Here is a 22449-nt window from a genome sequence, read left to right as displayed (position 1 = left end):
TTTGAAAACCTATGACTCTAGTGATTGTTTCAAAACATAAGTATTATCAGTTTCTCAGGAGAAAATTCATTTTCCTTCTATATATGTATATCTATATGTCAATACAAAATCCATGTGCATGTGTGTGTAAGGATCAAAAGCCCATGGTGAATACAAACTTTAAATTGTTTTACTTATTAGTATATCTTCCCAAGCCAACATAATTCTTGTTTTTCTCTTTTTAGAATAAGCTCATGCCATTCTTTTCGTCAGATAGAAGGATAGCCATCTCATCTTTTTGTTTGAGAGTTTCAATTATTTAATAAGTGCAAGTAATTAAGACATTAAGAATTAAAGTGGCTCCAGCAAGAGCTCTGAGACTCTGAACTGTCGTCTTGCCTGGGTTTCTGAGTTTGAATTTCAGCAAGAGTGAGAAAGTTTTACTACAGGTTCTTTCAAATTTTTGATCAGGTGCAATGTGTTGATATTTTTATCCGAATTAGGGGCTGAAAAATTATGTAAACTTCAGTTAATTGCAACAGTTACAAAATCCAAACACATGCCTTTGTTTCTTACTAAAATTGGAATTACTAGTGTCACTAAATGGCTCAGTCCCAAGGCGCACTTTTTTTGCATGCATCTAATAACTTGAGTTGATAATGTGGTTCTAGTGGAAGCAAGGATTATGATGTGCATGAGCACATACTTGTGTGTGAGAGAGAGAGAAAAGAGGAATAGGAGTGAATGTATCAAGCATCAATACTTTAAAAAGTTTCTTTTCCAGTAACTAGTTTTATGCGCTAATGTAGACAAAAATAATAAAGGAGTTATCACGTTTTTTCTGTAATCTTACAGATGCTTAATAGTCTCCCATCAGGTATAAGGCACACATCAGGAAGAGGTGCTACAAACACAGGTTCTTAATGTAGCTCCTTGAGAATCTACATGATGTGGTATCTGGATATCTGGGTGGGCATTTCCATTCTCAGATAATAAAGGAACTTTTTTGGGTTAAGGCTCATCCTCCCATTAATTAAAAAAAAATTTCCACCTCCATTTGAACAAGTTCAAATATTATTGATTTCTTCTTCTTTTACAAATCAACCCCTCAAGTTTTCAAAGACAACTTGAAAATTGGATACCAGTTCATCTATAATGCATATAACCTCTCCGCTGCTGCCAAAATAGGCTTTCTGCAGCTTCATCTTAGAAGCATGGTTAAACTTCTTAAATTCAGAAGAGCGCGTGAATTATTATACAGTGCATCTCTTTATATGACAAAATTTATACTGCATTCTGTCCTCCCCAAATAATTTTTAACAGTGTCTATAATTATGTTTTATTTACAGTAACATTTCAGCTTCTGAAATAAATGTAGTTTTAAAGGAAACTAAAGAAATTTAAAATCTTTAATGATCTTAAAATTCTGTTTTGTGTGTGTGTGTGTGAGGGAGTGTCATATAATACTTGATTCACCAACTTTCTATTTTGAAGTATTCAATTTTAAAAGTGTTTCTTTCTTATGGAATATATAATGGTAGTTACCATTTTGGTTTTATGAATTCTTTTTTCTTTTTATGTAAAGTAAATGTGTAAAATCATTCCACTGTGTGTCTGAAGTGTTGGGAAGATAGACAATCCTTGTGTAGGAGAAAAGGTAGAAAACCAGTACTAGGTGTTTCTCTGGTCCAAACTGCTTCTCAACATGGCTCAGGGCACGTAGTTGATCCTCAGTCAATGCTTGTTGAATGAAAGATTGCAGGAACCTTCTTGACTATGGATCTTAATAATCATAATAATAGTAAATTAAAAGAAAGCTTTTCATGGGAAATAAACCAATATTTCAAAAAATCAAATGAATAAATCCAATCCCTTCTTTCAAGTTTTGTTAGTTTTTCCTGGAAATGTATAGAGCCTATTTCAGTAATTGTTTTTCTTTTTTAAAAGATTGGCACCTGAGCTAACAACTGTGGCCAATCTTTTTTTTTTCTTAAAGATTGGCACCTGAGCTAAGAACTGTGGCCAAACTCTTTTTTTTTTTTTTTCTGCTTTTACCTCCCCAAATCTCCCCTGGTACATAGTTGGATATCTTAGTTGCAGGTCCTTCTAGTTGTGGCATATGGGACGCCGCCTAAATGTGGCCTGACGAGCGGTGCCATGTCCGCGCCCAGGATCTGAACCCTGGGCCACTGCAGCGGAGCGCGCGAACTTAACCACTTGGTCACGAGGCCGGCCCCTATTTCATTAATTATTTTGATAGAGGCTGTCTAGCCTCTGAGAGCCAGCTGGCGTGTTTCTAGGCTGCCAGGTTAGCTCACAGGTGAAGCATCCACCATGGCAACCAGGAGCCTATTCGTACAATGGGCAGAGTGTGATCAGTGCTGCACAGAGGCCTGGGCGGGTGAGAGTGGGCGTAGTTCGGGAAGATGGTTGTGATTCCAAGAAGCAAGGACTGATACAATCTGGTGGGAGGTAAACATGTTGGTAGAGTGGGGGAAAACCATACATGTATACATAGAACGGAAATAACATGTCTTATTTGTGTAGACCATTGGGTTAGTTTCAAAATTGCTATTGTTTATACCCACATCTGTGTCATCCATCTGATTAGTGTGGGCTAGCTGTGGAGATTGACTTCATGATATTTTTGTAGTCTGTCCTTTTAAATTTAGAATTCTAAATTTTCATAGTTTGCACTTATTTCCATGTATAAATTTGCATCTAGAACGATTATTTCTCTAAGGGAGGGGTCAGCGGGCTTTCTGTGTAAAGACCAGATAGTAAAGGTTATGGGCTTTGTGGCCGTGTTGTCCTGGTTGCAATTACTCAGTCTGCCATTGTAGCATGAAAGCAGTCCTAGGCAACGGCTGAAAGAATGGGTGTGGCTGTTGGCTTTCTGTTAGCTCAGCTGTAGGCAATGGCCTGGTTTGCTGACCTCACACCCTTCTCCATTCCCCGTCCCCCAACCCCCTGACCCCTCGCAGCCATTAGCTTTTCACAAGTGATAAACTGAACCGCTGTACCATCACCCACCTGTCTTACAGTTAGTTCTATTATGATGCTCTATCTACAACTTGCTGTTAGGTGGTCCGCCTCTTTGCCTCCTATGCTTCATAGACACTCTCTAGATGACCCTGAGGGGACCTCCATGCCTCTTGGCGGGTTCTGATTTGGGGAGAGGTGTGCAGCCTCTGCCCTTCTTTCCGGTTCCCTCACAGACGGATGCGGTGATGCCCAGAGCAGCCCCGTTTCAGAGCGTCTTGACTGGAGGTTGACGTGTGCTGGGGGACCTCACCTCCTTCCGCTGGCGGCTGTGGGATGAGTTCTATTGCTGGGACTGTGCCTGGGGCCTGGTAGGGCTCGGTCAACACTGAGCAGGGCTGTGTGGCTGTGGAACTAGACCCCCCTGGGGTGCGCAGGCGCCTGCTGCTCTGCTGGGGTGGGGATCTTGCCCGCTTGCCTGCACAGGGTGATTCACTCTCTCCAGAGCTCTGACTGTCTTCCTCCTTCCTTCCCTGTGCGTGAAGTGCTGCTCTGAGTGGTGGCTAGCGCTCAGCCCACTCCCTCTGTCCTTTAAGGTCCAGGTGGCGTCCTGGTCTCCTGTTGCTCGCCAGCTCCATCTCTTTGCCTGTCCAGGCTCTTAGTGCCTGCCTGAACCAAGCCTCTCCGGCTTTCTTCTTGGCTCCCCTCTTCCCTGTTTCTTGACCTCTCAATGGCACCTGTTTCCAAAGACTCAGGCCTTGCCCTTGGCCCAGTGTGAGTTATGTCAATGTAGAGATTATATTGCTTCTTTTCAGTGTACTGATGTATAATTTGATCTTTTGCTCCAATCTCTACACTTTACAGTTGTTGTTAGTTAAATACCTTAAACTAGTATTGATTTTGAGATCTTTTTCAAGGAACCTTAAAATCAGCACTCAAAGATATTAAAAATAAATTGAAACCAGAGAAAACATCAAGGGGATCTCATGTGGTCATGGGACAGAGCAGGTAGTTGGAGATTCGCAGGAGATAAAAGCCAGGCTGGAAGTACTGGTTTCCTCAGTGATAAGGGCGTCCTAGGGGGTTTTCTGTTTTGCATCGTCTCTTACAATTTAAGACTCAAAATTCTTGACACAGTTCGGTAAGTGAACGTGTACAATAGACTAACGATTCTTTTCTTTTTGTATCAGAAAATTTCCAGGAACGATATTGAGTCATAGTCATTCTTTTATTGCAAAATCAGACTACAGAGACTGTGGCGTGTGTGTGGACTGGAGAGAGGGAAAACCAGATGCCCAGAGACCACTTAGGAGGCCGCTGTAGTTGTCCAGAGGGCAGGGTGGGTGGGGTGAGACGTGCGAAATGGAAAGAGTTCCTAGAGACTGCCCACCGGCTAATGTCGCTTTCATGTGGGTCCAGCTGGTAGACTTTTCGTACAGGTCGGGATCATTGATGTAACCAATGTAACCCTTTGGGATAAAGGGCTGGTAAGTCGGGTTCTGGGAGGGCAGTCTTAGAGCAGGGGTTAGAGCCACGCCAGGGAGGCAGAGGGCCTGACCTTAGCCAGCTCTGCACCTAGTGGTGGCAGGGTTGTTGTACCTCTCTACGGCTAGTTTTGTCATCCTTAAAAGAGTGCTGTTAGGAGTAGCCAGTTTCATGGGGTTAGTTACGTCAGGGTTTAATGAGATGATACATGCAAGACACTTAGAACAGTTAAAAAATGTTATTATTATTATTATTTGGAAACATGGATTTTAATTCCTAGTCTACCGTTTACTAGCTTTATGACTGTGGGCAAATTAATTAAATTACCTTTGTTTAAGTAGCCTTATCTTTATTGTGGGAGTAGTGTTACCTATCTCATAGAATGGCTGGACGGATTTATTCAGGTAAATATAGGTAATCTTCTAACACATAGAAAGTGCTCAATAAATGAGAGCGCTCGTTAGCAGTCTCTAAAGAGATGAAATACCTGATTTAAATAATCTGCTTACTTGTAGGGAGAAAATGAAATATGTAGCAATAAAATCTATCTTCCACATGTCATTTATTTAAAATGAGTTTATAATTTTCCTCAACTGATAAATATTTTGAAATGTAGTCACTAGTTAAATCCAGTTTAGTGTTTCGTATGGAGAGATAAATAGGTAAGAGGTGGCAGACAAGTCTGTATAGAGTTATCCCTCCAGATCCAATAGGGGTGAATTTGAAGATCTTAAAGATGAATTGTTTGGATAAATCCACAGGTTTTGAGAAGACACTAGGCCACTACAGGTAAACGTTTGGCTTATAAAAATGGTACTGGGTGTTTATGCATAAGTCTCAGCTGATACCAACTTCAAAAACTTGGAGATATAATTCAGTTCAACAAATAGAAGCCTGCTTGAGTGCAAGGAAATTTCTCTACTCATTCTGTTTCTGAAGTATCTTTCATTTATCTTTCCAAATATTTAAAGACTACTTTTAAGAAGCACCCTCTCCTAATTCTTGGAATGGCGACAGTCAGTCCTGGTGTCCTGTGATTTGATGATTAAGTCTGTGTTCATACCATCCAAACTTTTCAAAGTTTTAAAACGTTTTTGAGCTGATTTTTTTCCCTTGTCTAATTTCCCAATGTAAATAATATCCACCCGAAGAGTCTTATTATGTGCTAGCAAGTCCATTTCCAGTCTAGAGCCCATACCTTATGGAGTAACTACTACAAAATGTGTACGGACACTAAAGAGGAATGCCAAAAAATGGCAATGCAAGCCCTCAGGAAAGAGCTGAGATTCTAGCTGAGAATTTTAAATTGAATGATAATTTTTTGCCAATTCCCAGAAACTTTTATTTTCCTTCCCAAAGCCCCAGTACATAGTTGTAGGTCCTTCTGGTTCTTCTATGTGGGAGACTGCCATAGCATGGCCTGAGGAAGGGTATGTTGGTCTGCGCCTACATCTGACCTGAACTGGCGAACCCAGGCTACTGAAGCAGAGCACGTGAACTTAACCACTATGCGATTAGGCTGGCTCCAAAAAAATTCTTTTAATAGTTTTGGAAAACTTAGCCTGTCCACTATGAAAGAACAAGTCACAAAACATCAGTTAATAGAAAAATCTCAGAAGCATCCAGTCTTGGTTGAGTTGTTCATTTAATTGTTTTTGTGAGAACTGTGTATGTTCATGACTGATTTCACATTGTATATGTAGTCATAATGTCTTCTTGTAAAACTATTCTGAGTTTATATTGATAGAATTAAATACTTGGTATTTCTCAAAATGCCTGTTGTTTTCCCACAAATTCTCTGTGTCTTATTTGCTTGAGACCTGCCATTGTAGTACCGTATATAGCTGCAAATATATCCACATGGTACAGACCACATATGGGCTGATAAGGATTCTTTGTGGAAGGGGATGGTAGCATGATGTCAAAGAACTCTGAAGGTGGTACATTTGGGTTCAACTTTAAAGGAGAAAAGACATGATTTGTCAGAGAAGGAGCCCAGAATGCAGTGGAATGAACAAGAGCTATCCAAGGAAGGTGGCTCAGCTTGGCCGTTTAATGAAAACGGTACAGTGTGCAGGAGAGAAAAAGGGAAGAAAGAGGGGTCAGCCCAGTGACTTATTGGTTTGCATGCTCCACTGCAGTGGCCTGGGATTCCCGGGTTCAGATTCCAGATGTGGACATAGCACCACTCCTCCAGCCACGCTTTGGTGGCATCCCACATAACATAAAATAGAGGAAGATTGACACAGATGTTAGCTCAGCAACAATCTTCCTCGAGCAAAAAGAGCCAAATTGGCAACAGGTGTTAGCTCAGGGTTCATCTTCCTTACCAAAAGAAAAGGGAAGAAAGAGAGTGGAAAATTGCAAGTGATTCAGAAAAGACCTCTGTAAGAACTTTCTAATTCTGTCAGCTAACTAAAAATGAAACGAGCTGCCTAGAAAAGGTGTGAGTGTCGCACTGGTAGAGATACTCAAGTCAGGAGTGTCTCCTTGTTAGATGTTTGAGGAATCCACACATTGGATAGAGTGTAGCCCAGGTGCCTTCTAAGATACATTCTACCTCTGAGATGCTGTGATTCTTTGCTTTCTATTGCTGATTAGCCAATGAATATGGTATGTGAAAGATACGGCAATACAGTTGAATGCTCTGTAATTATCAATTACTCCCTCAGTTAACTACAATGAGTTTTCCTTTTTTCAGACACTACTGAAGCAATATGTTTCTTTATGGGAAGACGATGTCACATTTTCTAACTTGATTTTTTAAATCCCATTTAGAGAAATCTTCCCTCTGCTAGTAGAAATAACAAAAATCAAAATTACGGTCTTAGACTGAGATTTTAATATATAAATATCTTTTTATTTTGCATCAGAATCCTTAAAACAAGCCAAATATAATAATTAAAACCTATCTGTTTAGCTGATAACTTTTGGAATGTCCTAGATTTTGTCATGCACTGTGGCGTTCAGAAAAGCCCAGATTTTTCCCAAGTAAATAAAGAAATGCCCCCTAAATGTTTTCACCCCTTAGAAGTCCGGTTTAGAGTGGGCTTCATTTTTTCTTGTGCTGATTTATCAGGATATGCATCTTGTGCCTAGCACAGAGAGAGCAGTGTCTTTCTAACAGTGAAGTGTGTGGTAACTGGAAGCATTGAAAACTGATTTATGTTCGTTAATGGCAAATTAAAAAAAAAAATACATTGACTTTTTAAGACTCTTTTTACTGGTTACTTCATATAAAAAAATCAAAATTCTGGTTTCCTTCCTAGGGCCGTTGGGTTATTTTGTATAATCGAACTCTGTTTTGCACCAGAAATGAAAAAATTAATGATTAATACATTCCTCCCCATTGTTATTTTGAAGTTGAAATTTTAGATTTTTACTTCTGAGACACTTTGTATATTTATCCTATAAAATCAATAGGTTCTATGAATTAAAATTTTCACCAAATGGATACATTTTTATGGCCGACAAAATGATGGCCCTAAATTTCCAACAGACCTTACAAACTGAAAATATCAGAAATCTTGGAAAAATGTGATTTTGGAGAAGGATAATGCTTAGGTGTGATCAGTATCGTTTATTGCTGGCAGAATGGCAGAACTCCATCAATAATTCATTTTCTTAAGGCCCGACTGATACCCAGTGAATCCTTGTGTCATCAGCAGCATTATTTAAAAGATGGCACAGAAGGTAACATCTGGGAGCCAATTCATCATTTAATTAAATTATCCTGTAATGAAATCTTCTGTAATGAGATTAATTTTAATTATTAATCAGGAGTTGACATGGGCACAAGGCACCATGAATAATAAATGAAAGGCTTTGCTGTTCCATTTCTAAGAAAGGACCTACTTTACTGTGACAGTGCTTTTTATACAGCCATGCTGAGTCCTCGCAATGCCATCAGCCAAGAAGCTGGCTTGATTTTTATTTCAGAACCTAGAGAGAGAATAATTGATCAATACTTTCAGATTTGAATTCCAAATCTATGCATTTTCAGTGTGCACACATTATTTTGTTGAAGTAATTTTCAGTTTTTAAAGTATTTTGAAGATGTCAAAGATAGAAAATACTTTAACAAAGTAATTTGAGTTAAAATCCTAATTTTAAGGTATGAAAATGTCACCCTTTTCTCCCAGATTTATTGAGATATAATCGACATATAACATTGTGTAAGTGTTTAGAATTTGCCTCCTCCAGCAAGGGGATTTAAGCATCAGAAAGAAAATTGAAAGAGATGACCATACAATGTTACTCTAACTCTTTGTGGTGCTTCTTAACCTCTAGGAAATAATAAATAGTTGCGTACTGATTGACGAAGACATAGTACTTCTGTGTGATAGTCTCTCGATATTTGCTTCATAGAAGAAATTGAACATTTTTCTAATTTACTCTTTAAGCATTTATTAAGAATACTGTGTGAAAACTGAGACTGCTGGCTCAGTATTTTAGCCATAGCAGTGTCTAACACCAGATAACCTCCGTGATTCTTTTTTCCCTTTATTTTCTACCAATTTTGATAGCAAGAACACCAGTCTTAATATATTAGAATAGTGATGAACGTATAGAAAAGGGAAAATAGATAACATGATAATTGTGGTGAGTAATATCACATTCTATAATTGAATTAGTTTGTACTTGTATTTTGAGTGTTATTACCATGTAATGACAAAAGTTTGGCAGATAATGAAACTATCTTGCTTTCTGAAAAAATTCCTTTATGATTAGCAATTTTACTGGTGGCTATGCATATCCACTAAAGAACTCTTTCTCTTTAATTGGTAAAATTCCACTGTTCTCAGCTATCTCTCAATCTTGACCACTTAGTGTAATTAAAAAGTCAGAGCAGAAGAAACGACAGTGCAATTTTACAACACAGTTTGTGGTGTAGCTCTGTAACAATGAGCCAGTCTTTGGGAAGGATATTTCCTACCCCGATTAATAGCTTTCAACTTATAATATGACACAAATTTGAATTAGCAGATGCATGTGCTAAAAGCAAAGCATTCTTTTTTCTTTCTGGTTTTACAAATCTAACTTGTCCATGATATGCCTGGAGGGCTCATAGGGAGAGAATTCATGTAACTATCGCCTAATGCTCCTTGGGTCTAAGAGAAGAGGTCCCCACATGAGTGTTTTGCAACCAGAGATTTAAAATAGTCCAGTCCAGAATGGAACATTTCTTTCAACATGATCTGGTTGCTTGCAGGTTAGTAGTGATAGTAAGACTTCCAGGGCAGGATTTTTTAGTTCTGGCCTGGTCTCTGCAACTTGTATCAGTAATTGTGATTAACAGGCTCTGCCTGAATGTGTTCTCCTGCTACCATGCGTCTGGTTGGCCTGTGCCCCGGGAGCTGAACATTTTAGCACGAGCTGGAAGTTGTATTGTGTTTCTGTAGTTTTCCTATGTGAGTGAGCATTTGCCAGTCTATCTATTTGATCACTCTTAGCAAGGAAAAAAAAAACCCTGGTGGCCTCCACCAAGTTCTTTATAAAATAACTAGCCCATTTTATTAAGGTTCATTTTATTAAGGATCTGTTCTGTATTCTGAAGGTCTTGATGAGTATTAGCATAAACATTAGAAATAGTGCCTATATAGAGAATATTTTATGTTACATTTATCTTTGGTTGAGAATTGGCTTTCATTGCTGAACTGTCAAAATCCAGCCAATAACTGAGCTACATACAGCTCTAGCCAATAAATGATACTCTAGCTAATTTTAGGAGTAAGAATGTTGTCAAAGCCCTAACTGACAGTTTTACATTGCTTTTGCTATGGCAAAGTGGGTTTGTTGTAAGAGAGAATTCTTTATTCTACAAAAGAAAGGAAAGTTATTTTTAGACGGGACCAACGACCTGGTAGAAACCTTTCTGCATTTCTGTTTTTTCAAGGCACTCTGTTGATCCAAATCACTAAAAAAAAAAAGAACTAATTAAAAAAAAAAAAACTACAACACCGGTTCGACCAAGTGCCTTTGTATGCTTGGGGCTCTGCTTTTCCTTTTTAGCTAATTGTAGATGGACTCAATAATTAGTTCTGGAGACTTTGATTACTAGTGTATATATTTTTACAGACATTTCCATTCTGTCTCTAAATAGTTCTAAAGGTAAATAAAAATAATTAGTAACACCAGCCATCAGGTTGATTTATTCAACGGGATTTTGATTGAACATCTGCTGTGTGCCAGGCACTGTGCCTGGTAAAAAAAACAAAAACCAGATTCTGTTCTTGCCCTCATGTTGCTTACGGTCAGTTTGGTAAGAGAAGAATAAAGCAAATAATCATGCCAACAAATATAAAACCCAACTGTCTTAAATACTGCTAAGTTAGGTAAGTAGGTAAATGGTTTCTCTGAGGAAGTGGTTGATTGAAGGCTAAAACTGATGAATAGGAGTTAAATTGGAAGAGGGGCTTGGGGAGAACATTCTAGATAGGGGAATAGCATGCACACTCTGTAGGAGGAGGGAGCTTGGTGCATTTAAGATGGAACCCAGAGAGCGAAGTAAGCTTTCAGTGCAGTAAAGCTGTCCAGGTGAGCAGGGCCGAATCGCAGGCACCTGTAGGCTAAGTTAAGGGTTTCTTTTTTTTGTCTTTAACCTAAGAGCAATGGGAAGCCCTTAAAATTTTAAAATGTGGGGGTGTGTGTGTGTGAGAGAGAGAGAGAGAGGTTGAGAAAAAACATTTGCTTTTAGAAAAGATAACATTGGCTTCACTGTAGAGCATGGGTTAGAAGCAGTAATAAAGGATACAAAGTAACGATTGTGATTTATTGTAGCATGAATGGAAGAAATGAAAATCCATGAATCCATCGTGACACTTGAGGGTAGGGTGAAACAGAGAAAAGCTCTTCTTTATAGAAAAATGTCAGCCATTATCAGTAGAAGGGGTGATAGAAAGTCACCATTTTGGCAATTCCCAATATAATTACCTACTGCGGGGTCGTTAAGAAGCTAAAACCATTACATGAATGCTTGTTGGGGACCAGTGTGTTCATGTGGTACCAAAATCTCACCCCAGAGGCTGAGTGCTAATTACAGAGGAGAAATGGAACTTTCCAGTGGGGGGCCACCACTTTAACCAAGGAGGTGAATTTAGCTTCACTAACGGTGGGACAGCCTGGCGTGACAGGCTTTGTGACGTGAAGCGATGTGAAGTTCCCAGCCTCACGTGGGAGGTATTGATGCAAAAGGAGAAATGGTTTAACCTAACTGTGATCGAGCTTCTAGCCCTAACTCTGAGTTTGTGGAGAATATAAGGAGTGGAGGATCAACCAAATGACACCATAAGGTGTGAAATTCTATAAGACTCCTGGCCTAGATGTTTCAGAAACGTGGTATCATGGGTTAAAATGGTGGGGAAGCTATTCAATATTAAAAGGGATTAAAGAGATAGAACAGCAAGACAACTTGTGAAAATCTTGATTGTATTTTGGTTTTAAAAAGCTATTAAGAAAAAGACTTCCTTGGGACATTTGGGGATATTGGAGGATTTTATGGTATTGTTAATTTTTGTAGGTGTGATAATGAACCTGTTCTTAGGAGATGACATGTTTAAAGCTGAAATGTCAACCTACTTCCAAATGATTTAACAGCAATTATAAATATAACAGAAATAAAGATAAGTGAATATGGAAAAATATTAAGAGCCGTAGAAGCTAGGAGGAGAGTATCTAATATTGTTGCATTATCCTTTCAATTTTTTTGTCTGTGTGAAAATTTTTACAATAAAAATTTGGAGGAAGAGATTAGATGGCAAGCTGGGTAATTACTTGACTCAGACTGTGCATCTGGTCATAGGGTTTCTGGTACTTGATGAACTGTAGCTGGTGGGCTAATCCTTTGCCCATTCAGCAAGTCAACTCAGTGTCAAGGACCCCAAATCTCCCAGTCTCCAGGTCTTGAACACCTGGAATACAATCATGTCAGCAGCGTAACTGTGTGTGGTGTGGTAGGAGTCTCAAGCCGGGTATCCCTCCATGGAGAGTCTGAGGCTTAGGGTGGATCCTCACCTGCAACAAATCGGCTTAACCAACACAGAAAGCACAGCTGTGGAAAACAGTTAGGAGGCTGCGTAATAGACCTGAGAACAGAGAATACGATAGCTGTGTGCCAGGATGGTGGTGATGAGAGAGGGAGGCATAAGATGTGAGAAATCAATAAATTTTAGGAGGTAAAGAATGACTCCACTTAGTATTCTACTGTTAGTGAGGAGGAAGACAGAGAGGCGTCTAGCGGCTGACTCCTAGGTCTCTGACTTACAGAGCTGGAAGCGTGTTGGTGTCAGACATGCAGGGTCCGAACTCTGAAAGTGGACAGGTTTGGGAAGAAAGATCCAAGGTTTGGCTTTAGATATCATGGGTTTGACGTATTTTCAGAAATTAAAGGGGAAATGTATCATTTGATTGTATGGGATAGTTAAATATAGTTTGGCTGGAAAAACAGACCTTTAGAGAGTACTATAGTGCATTTCTTTTGCACAAAATAGCACTAATTTGGTATATGCCCATAATTTCTCTCACTTAAAAGTTTCCAGATGGTTAAATAATAAATTCTTTTCATTGGTAAAATTTTTACAAGCACTTTTCTGTACTGTTTATTCTCTATTGAAGCTATGCTATGTAAAAATATTATATAAGCGAATATTTTTTTTAGAATTTCTCCAAATATAAAAATTAACATTAATTCTATGTAGGGATTAGAAAAAGCCAAATACTTACTTTAGAGCTTATTCAGTGGGCTGACTATCTAGTCATTAGCCAAAAAAAAATCTTCTAAAGTATTTCTACCACAAGTAACAGATATTCATTTTAGAGACATTCAAACAGTTCTAATGAGTTAAGGGGAAAACAGTGTCATCTATAATTTTACTAGCATATGATGTAGATAATCCCTGCTCATTTTAAACTCAAATTATATTTGAGTCTTCTGTAGTGAATGAATTTATTACTTGTACTGTCCATGTATATTTTACTGTATTTATTCAACAAGAGGTAACTAGATGGTTTCTTTCACTTCACCCAAATGTGTATTTATATTCCAGGATGGTTCTGTCAGGAAGTTCTCTACTTAATTCACCTTGACAGCAATTCATTAAAAGTAAACCTTTTATTTTTAACGTCAGATGTCATAACCATTTAGGCTCTATGAAAGCCATATCTATCATCAAATGATAGATAATTTAACATAAGACCGTGGCCCCTGAGGCAACACTTTGATTGTGTTGTACTTTTAGTCAGTGCCCCATTTGTCCCTTAAAATAATTTCTTAGGAAACATTATAGCACTTGTACTTGGCAGTGTTTGACTTACCTTTGGCAGGATGGATATCAAAGAGGAAACAGTTCTCTTCTTGCGAAAACCAAGAACAAGTGTACGCATGCACACAGACACAATAAAATTTAGAAGATGAGCACCAATTCCTTATTTTTTTCTCATCTCAGAAATAGGCAGGTGTAATATGTACTAAAAATACAAATCCTTAAGAATCGTGTGTATCCTGTGAAGAAGATGGTGTCTTCTGGGCATCACTTGTCTCTTATGAATCGATTGTCATAGTCATTTTTGTCACTGTCAGAAGACCTTATTAGGGGCTGAAATCAATGCTGGGAATGCAGGTTATGGTAAGGAAGGGATATCAAGAGGATATTGTGCTGGGCATCAGGGGAGCTGGATTCTGTGCAGACTGGACCACAGACTTGTATGTCTTTGCACAAGTCATTGCAGATGAAATCATCATTGGGGGAGAGTTTGGATAGTCTGTTTAGCTGGTGGCCAAGAAAAGAGACTGTTCTTTGGACCCCAGCTGAAGCAGCACAAGGTAGTGAAGTCCGTCAGGATGGACCCAGTTCAATTTTGTTAGGTCTCTAAAGCAGACAAGTTCAGATATTCAGTCCAAGAGCTGGTGGAATGAGTGGAGCTGTAGCTTCAGAGTGTCTGAGCAGTTGCTGTGGACACTAGTGTGTTTGCTGCCTGCCCCTGGAGACCAGCAGGGGTGTGATGGTGGCAGTTGGGTCAGGCTGGCTTTCATGGCCAGAGGTGGTACAACAGCCATCAATGGGAGAAGATCGGATTTGTTTGTTTCCAGAATTGGGGAAATATGATTATGTGTGTCTGCAAAGCAGAGATCATCCATGGAAAGGAAATGGAAATATGAAAGAGAAATGCAGAGGAAAAAGTCATTCTTGCTTATTGGTAAGATTATCCTCTAAAAGGATGATCACGGATTCTTGGCTATCTAATGAAACATGACAGCCGGAAGGGGCCTATGGCCCCTAGTTATGGCAGAATGTTCAGGAGACATTTGGTTTTTGAAGTGGTAAAAAGAGAAGAGCTTGTATTTAGAGAGAGCCCACTGAGAGATCAAGCTTTGCTAGGTTGATTAAAAATAAATTATGACGGTCCCAGTAGGTGTTCATAGGTGGCTAAGGTGGAGAAGACCTGCGAGGTCACTGACTTAGGGCAGTGGAGGACTGTGCTTCCAGAGGGCAGAAGGGCTGGTAACGTGCTGCTGAATCATCAGCGATGATGGCCAGTGATGGATTACAGACGTGTGTAAAATAGTTGCTGAAACCAGCAAGCAAGTTTGGAAGATTGATCTTGGGATTGGTGGATAGAGGTTATATAAGGTGGTGGCCGAGACTTAGAAAGGAGTATTAAGTCACAATATCAGAATTTGACATAGCTACTAAAGAGGTTACAAAAATTGTCACTGATGTTAAGAGTGTACATAAGCTTACTGTGTTCAAGCGTGGACAGAAGTTCCTTCCACACCCTTTCTGTTTACCGGAGGGATTGTGGTTATGCACACAGACAAACAGAAGTTAAAAGCAAAGCAGCGGTTGTATGATCTCATGTCTTTTTTTGCCACATTAGTCTTGGACGGGTCCTCTGGATACAGGAATGGTTCTTCTTCTGCCTCTACCCTTTGAGCATAGACATCTTTTGCTTAGGACTGGTGCCATTTGAAAGAGCGTGGGCGTATTTGACCGAAATTGTTTTCAAGGTCACCCTAATTCCTGTCTTCCCATTTCCACAGCGTGGATCCTTCAGGTAGCCTGGGCCTCTGTTCTCTGTGCTTATCCAGTGCTTCATTTCTCAAGTCTTCCTTGGAAGATTGGAAGACCTTCTCTTAAAATGCATGTTCAGGGTCCTCTGTGCAGCATTCATGTCCAAGGTCTACACACCAGCATGCATAAATGTAGGAGGAGTTAGACTTTATCATAATTTCTTAAGTTTTGGGCTCCGTGATAAGTAACTTTTGTTTAAAATCCAGTCCATCAGCAAAATATGTTGGCTGTATTTTCAAAATACGTCCCTACTTTAGCCAGTCCTCACGCCCCCCCCCCCCCCCCCCCCCCCCCCCCCCCCCCACCCCCGCCATTTTCACTCTGATTAGTGGCCCAGGCTTGGAGTAATCTTCCTGTGTGTTCCCCACACCCCTTCACGTGCCTTTCTTCACACAGCAGCCAGAGTGAGTCTTTTGAAAACTGGCATCAGTGATGCGGCTCTGCTCTGACCCTCCAGTGGCTTCTCATCTGACTGACAGTAAGAGCCCAAGTCTTCTTCCGTCTACAGGGCTCGATGTCATCAGTGTCACCACTCCCTCTGACCTCAGCGTGGAGTCCCTTTCCTCTCTCACTCTTCTGCAGCCTCCTTGCTGTTTTCAGACACTCAAAGCACTCTCCTGCCTTGGGACCTGTGCACATCCACCCCCTGGAATGTCCATCTCCCAGATTCACTTAGGCTTCCTTCTCTCAGGTCGGTGGGGTCTCTGTACAAATCTCACCTTATCAGTGGGGCTTCCTCCCCCACCCCAGTCTCTCTAATCTCCTTTCCTGCACATTTTCTCATAGCACTTATCACCATCTGGCATGCCAAGTATTTTACTTGTTCACTTATTTATTGTCTGTTTGACTCCCTAGGATGTAAGCACCAAAAAAGCTGCAATTTTTTCTCTTTTGTTCATGTTTTATCCCTGAGTGCCTGCAAATTGCCTGGGACATGGTAGGTATCCATTCAAATGTTAGTTGAATGAATAAGTGATTGGATGGACACATGGATGAATTTAACCTATATAGTAATTTAAATTATAAAGTGAGTGCTAAAGCCAGGATTCATATGCAGACCACATATTGGTCAAAGCTGCTGTTCTTTCTACTTTGCCGTGTGAACTAGTCTGGATCCTTTCTTGAGAGATGTTGATGAAACATTAGCAATAGAGCCCTATGTGGAGTTCACTGTAACATTAAAACTTACATTCCAACTGAATTTAGCTTTATGGATTTCCAAATAAAAATAGTCTAATAAGTTCTAGTTTAGAGGTGTAACACTGAACAGGATTTAGAAAATTCTTTTCTATCATTGAAACAAAGGACTTTTGCAATAGTTGAATAAAAAAACATCGACTCACAAATGACTAGCTAAGGGAGAGCAGGATTTCTAGATAAGCAGACAAAAAATTTCCACTGTTTCTCACCAACTATGTAGCTAATGGGGATGGTGGCTTTGAGCCAGCTACCACTTAAGGGGAAAGAAATCTTACCATTCAACAAGTGAAATAGTGTGGAATAGATAGCATCTATTGAAATTTGATTTTCAGCAGTCTCCCCAAGTGACTGAATACATTTTTTCAACCTGTTTGCTTTTGTAACATGCCTTCTCATAGTCAAATTCAGGATTAATTATATGACAATATGTGGTCTAGTGCTATTGAGTTTTCTCAAAAATATCTTGAAGGGTCATTTGAAACATGCTGGGACCCTAAATGGGTTGACTGATGTAGGAGCAGTAACCTGGAATGGTCAGGGCCTAGGGGACACTTACTGACTATAGGGCTGAGCCCTAATCCAGATCATAACATCGCAGAAAGTGAGTTGAAATTGAGACCAGTCTAGACTGGTACCAACACCTCTGGGTTTTTTCTGTGGCAGGTGGAGTCAGGTGGGTGGTACCATGGAGCCATTTTGGATCTGGGCTGATATAAATCCAAGGATGAATTCTAGCCAGTAGGTAAGTAGAGGACACAGGCAGATCTAGTCCCGAGAAGGGTTTCACAAAGTCTGGACATATTTTCAGGGTCCAGCCAAGTGGGCTGAATTTCAGGACTATTGTATGGGCCCACCCATACGATAGGGTAAAGGGAGACAGACACAGGTCAGCAGGCGAATCAAGAGGCAGAGTTAGAGTAAGCATCGAACTCAGGTCTTCATCACTCAGGATGACCTGATAACAAGGTATGTTGCTGCTGTCCAGTTTAAGGCACCTACTGTGATGCGTGTGGTTTCTAATATTCTCTGAACTGAAGTGAACCTAGCTTAAAGCATAGGTTGAATTTATCTTGCATACTGTGATTCTTTAGCATATTTATATCTGAGTCTGGCCAAGGTAAACAGGTATTGACAAGAGAACTTAGGATTTCTGAAATCTTTATTCAGTGTGCCTGAACCATCAAATAGACTTGATACAAACTAACAGAGCTGATTTATTTTGATGCTAATGTTTCTTTAATACGGTACGGACTTGATTCCTAGTTGTGCCCTCCACTCGTAGTTCTGTTCTGTACACTGTGATCTCTATTGGGCTCATTGGTCTTTATGATGTTGATAGAATGAATTTGTGGTTAATTTGTTTTATAAGTTACAGAGAAGTAAATATTTGCCATAAATACGAAAATTTACAGATCAGTGGCTATTTTGAGTTATTTGATTTGTTTTATAGGCTTCTGCTCAGGAGGTGGAGAGTGAATTGACCTTCTTTGAAATGTTTTATGGACTGTTCTGGAATATGTGCAGATATCCTGGGAAATGAAGGGGTGGGCTTTTTTAAGAAGAGCTTGACCTTAGACTGCCCTAACAAAAGCTCAGTTGTGCAGAAATCCATCAGAACAAAACTGTGCACGTTAGCAGATATAGTTCCTGCCTGTGGCTGCTCACTGAGCCCACCGGGACGGGTTTATGGCCTTTTACTTTAGAGGTATGATTGGTTTTCATTTTCTACTTACTTGTACACTCTGTCCCTACTCTGCCGTCCTTGAGTATCAGCCCTGTTTCTTCCTCTGTTTTGGCTTTCTTAGCACAGACCTTGATCGTGACTCGGACTGGGTTTCAGCTGGTGTCCTAGTCAGTATTGGTCTCGTTCCATAGCATCTAGCCCCACCCCAGCCCAGCAATCCCTCCCCCCCATCCCCCCAGCAACCTCCCCTGCGCGCGCGCCCACACACACATACGCACACACGCTGTTGTACTGTACTCTGATGCCCTCACTTTAACAAAGACTAATCAAAACAGATAACACCATTTACCATTAAGTGCTTACACATTTATTTTCTTATTTGAGGTGATGCTTGCTATTTCAAAACAGAAAAGGAACAATGTGGTACGAGTTAAAGGAGAATTTTATTTTTTATAAATATTTATACATATTCACATATAAGTAAGAAAGGGTCCAATGTTATGTTATTTATAAATATTTTCTTGTTATAGGATGGGAAGTCAAATATTATGGACTCTTACATGCACAAACTTTTATTTGCTCATTAGGAAAATATTGTTGCCAAAGTCTTGCAATTTGATAGCCATTAATTATTAATAAACTTTATGTATTATTAAAGAAATCATTACTTTGGCCTTGTTTGTCATACTCTGATATAAAAGTGACCTCTTGTTCGTGGGATGAGAAGAGAGAAGAGGAGCTTCTTCGTTCAGTGTGGGTACACATGAAGGTGGCAAAGCAGAGCACTCTGGGAGAAGAGACAAGCTTGTGTTGAACCCTTGCCAAATGTTAGGCACAATTATGCACCAAGGGCATTGGCCTGGAAGTCAGGAGACCCAGGCCCTTGATTATGTGATGTTCTGACCTCTCTTGGGTCTTCGGTTTCCACATATGAAAAATAGTGGAGCAGATTTAGGATCCTGTGATATCAAGTATATGTTACAAGGGATGTCCATGCCCCCTTCCCTTTTTAAAAGATTTCTTGTGCTTTTTGCTTTTTGAATAATACAATCTTACAAATTTAAGAGTCCACGACTGCATTTCAGTTGGTTGAGAATTTTGCTTTTACTTATCACTATAGGAACTTATTTAATTATTTCAATCTTATTGGATTGGTCAACATTTCAGGTCAGTTTTATAATGTTTGTTGTGGTTCTATTTATACCTTGACCTGATCAATTTTAGGTAATAAACCAATTAGGGAAGAAAACTACCTTTAGGCAAAATTAGTGCTTTTAAGTGAGATGACATTTGAAATGATCATTTTGATATAAAAATTATACATTTTTAAGTATTTTGCATTTGTAGGTTATGTAAATGAAACCTGTTTCAATATAATATTGCATACAAATATGTATGTATACAGAACTCAAACATGGATCTTGAGAAATATTTCTTTTGTCATATCAGAGTGGCATCTCTTCCTTTACTCATCCCATTCTCGGTTGTATAACAACATGAAGGATATAAAATGGTTACGCGTTGAGGCAATATTACTCCATATACCAATGTCCTCGGGACTGAGAAACTTATGGACCTACCTCCTAAAAGGGCCATTGTTGTCTTAGATTTTTTCCTCCTCTCCACTTAGTCTGGTTAATAGATAGCTTCCAGCTTGGAAAGAAGCAGTCTCATTTCCAAAAAGAAACTGGATGTTCCTTCAAGTTTCCTTAATTAGGCAAGATTGCTAGCTCTTGACATGCTGTTTTCATAACTGTGTGTGGATGTGGAGCTATGAACTTTTTAAAAATTAATCAATGGAATTAAACAGCTTAAAAGAAAAAAACATGTAAAGTTATTCTGTGGAAGAAAGAACACCGTTCAGCACCCTCTTTACCTGTAGCTTGCTGAGTGGATGCTGCAGCTGGTCTGTGGAGGAGAATCAGCCGAGGTGATGAGATGTGGGCTCGCCACCTCTGTCTCATGGAGAGTCCTATTTCATGGCATGGATCCTTTGTCCAATCTCTCTTAAAACTGCACTTTCCCATAATCTTATGAGGAACATAGATCCTAAATATGACATGTATGATATCATCTCTGCATAGACACACACACATACAATTGAAGATTTACTAAAGTGTTTTTAATTGCAAAGGTAAATCCAAAATCTGCGTATTCAACTTTTAACTTCCAATGACATGTTATCAACTTTGTCGCCTATCAATCTCTTTCTCGTTTTCTTTTAAATCAACCAGAGAACAGCATATTTAAAGGGACTACTGGCCAGGCATTTCTATTTCATCATATGTTTTAGTAATAAGTGACAGTGCAGACATTTTAAAATCATATTTTACTTGTATCTTAAAAATTGAAATTGAGAGTAATATTAACTAAATTGTGAATTTGTTAATTAAGTTAACTGTAAGAAAAATGATTCTGTGGAAAGGGCGAAAGTAATAAAAATAGTCTATCTATTGGATTCTCGCTCAGCTTTCAAGGCTTTCTGAGGCATATTTTACTATTTACTTCCACCATGATGTGTAAGAGAAGATAAGGAAGGATGTCTTTCGAGAAAGAGACTGTTTCTAACTCAGTTTCTCGAACAGTGGTTACCTGCAATGGAAGCCTGGATGGCATACCGGCCCGCAATCAAGCAACGTGAAGATACAGCCCACATAGGTGACAGACACGCCACCTGTTCCCTCCTTCCCCAGTCAAGCCCTTTCCAGCCACCTGTGTGGGGACTGTGTCAGGCTCAGTGAGTAGGAGAGGAGACGGCTCTGGGGAAACGATCACTTGATATGAGTGCAGAGACTGGTTTCTCCGTTGGTCTTTTTGAGCTTTCCAGGTTATGTCTCCAATGTGCTCCAGAAGTACAAAAGGTTATTTTTTTTAGTGATAGGTTTAAATAATTTTAATTTTGGGTAAAATTCTCTATAGGTATTAAGTTTTTTTCCCTAAGCGATAGTTTATATAATCTTTCTGGACATGTACTTAGAATGTACAGTTTCATGGGCTTGAAAAGAGTACAACTAAATAGTAGGAATTAGCATTAAAGTACTCAGAGGAAGGTGGACTCAGATCCATAAACTGTGCCGTACATGTTCTGTGATTTTTAAGAGCCTTTCAACATCAATCAACTGTGACTTTTAATATCAATCAAGAATGTTTTTTCCTCAGGATCTCAAATTTATTATATTAAGAATCTTGTGGTTAGAAATCTTGGGGACTCAAAATTACAGTCTAATGATATTCCAGGAGTACTCTCTTTTCTGTATATTTGTGCAGTTCCTTAATTATTACCCTTTTTACAAAATAATAGCTAATCTTTATGGAGTGCTTGCTGTGTCACTAGAGACTAAATGCTTCTTATGGTTTATTGTTCCATTCTCTCTTCTATCAGCTTTATCTGGCAGGCAGGCCCATCAGGACAGGACAATAGTTTGCCTGAGGTCGCACAGCTTGAGAGTGGCCTGGTGGGGATGTTCATCCCGTGAGGCTGGCTTCAGGCTCTGAGTCTAACCCCTACACTGTCCTGTGCCCAGGACATGAACTCTGCACACGATGCACAAAGGCTGCAATTTCTTGGTGCTGCAGTTATCTAGCTTATGCAAATGGAAGTCTCGTTTTAGTGGTGCGATGTGACCAAATTACATTTAAAAAGTCTTTGGTCCTATGGTATTGTGAAGATGAGGCTCCAGTCCCTCCTCTAAGGAGCTCACGGATACTGGAGAGAGAGACAGGTAACAAACAATCGCAGCGATTTATAACCAGGGTCGAAGAAGAAGGTGGCAGCTGAAGGCTAGATGCTTGAGATTAAGTGGGAGCAAAATACTCCATTCTTTTGTGTGACCTTCTCCTGGCCACTTGGTCCAGCATGTCATGATATCCTTTTCATATCTCAGTTCACATAAATTTCTGATCGTGGTGTTTGTTCCGAACTATGCATTTCTCTACAGTTTCATCGTAGTTGGGTTTTTGTTTTGTTTTATTTTTGGTGAGGAAGATTGTCGCTGAGCTAACATCTGTGCCAGTCTTCCTCTATTTTGTATATGAGATGTCGCTACAGTA

The 22449-nt window shown here is 39.6% G+C and overlaps 1 protein-coding gene and 1 long non-coding RNA gene across 21 annotated transcripts in view; both read left to right on the top strand.

The window, feature by feature from the left end:
- Positions 1-22449, top strand: part of EYA4 (EYA transcriptional coactivator and phosphatase 4) — a 253017-nt gene that overhangs the window by 77160 nt on the left and 153408 nt on the right. The gene's annotated exons all lie outside the window — the stretch shown is intronic.
- On the top strand, positions 16371-18561 carry LOC124247755 (uncharacterized). Its single transcript, XR_006890814.1, has 3 exons — positions 16371-16452; positions 17379-17457; positions 18166-18561. It is a non-coding gene; the product is annotated as an uncharacterized LOC124247755 (long non-coding RNA).

Source organism: Equus quagga, chromosome 11 (genome assembly GCF_021613505.1).
Source record: "Equus quagga isolate Etosha38 chromosome 11, UCLA_HA_Equagga_1.0, whole genome shotgun sequence".
Lineage (NCBI taxonomy): Eukaryota > Metazoa > Chordata > Mammalia > Perissodactyla > Equidae > Equus > Equus quagga.
This window is presented reverse-complemented; position numbering and strand designations above follow the sequence as displayed.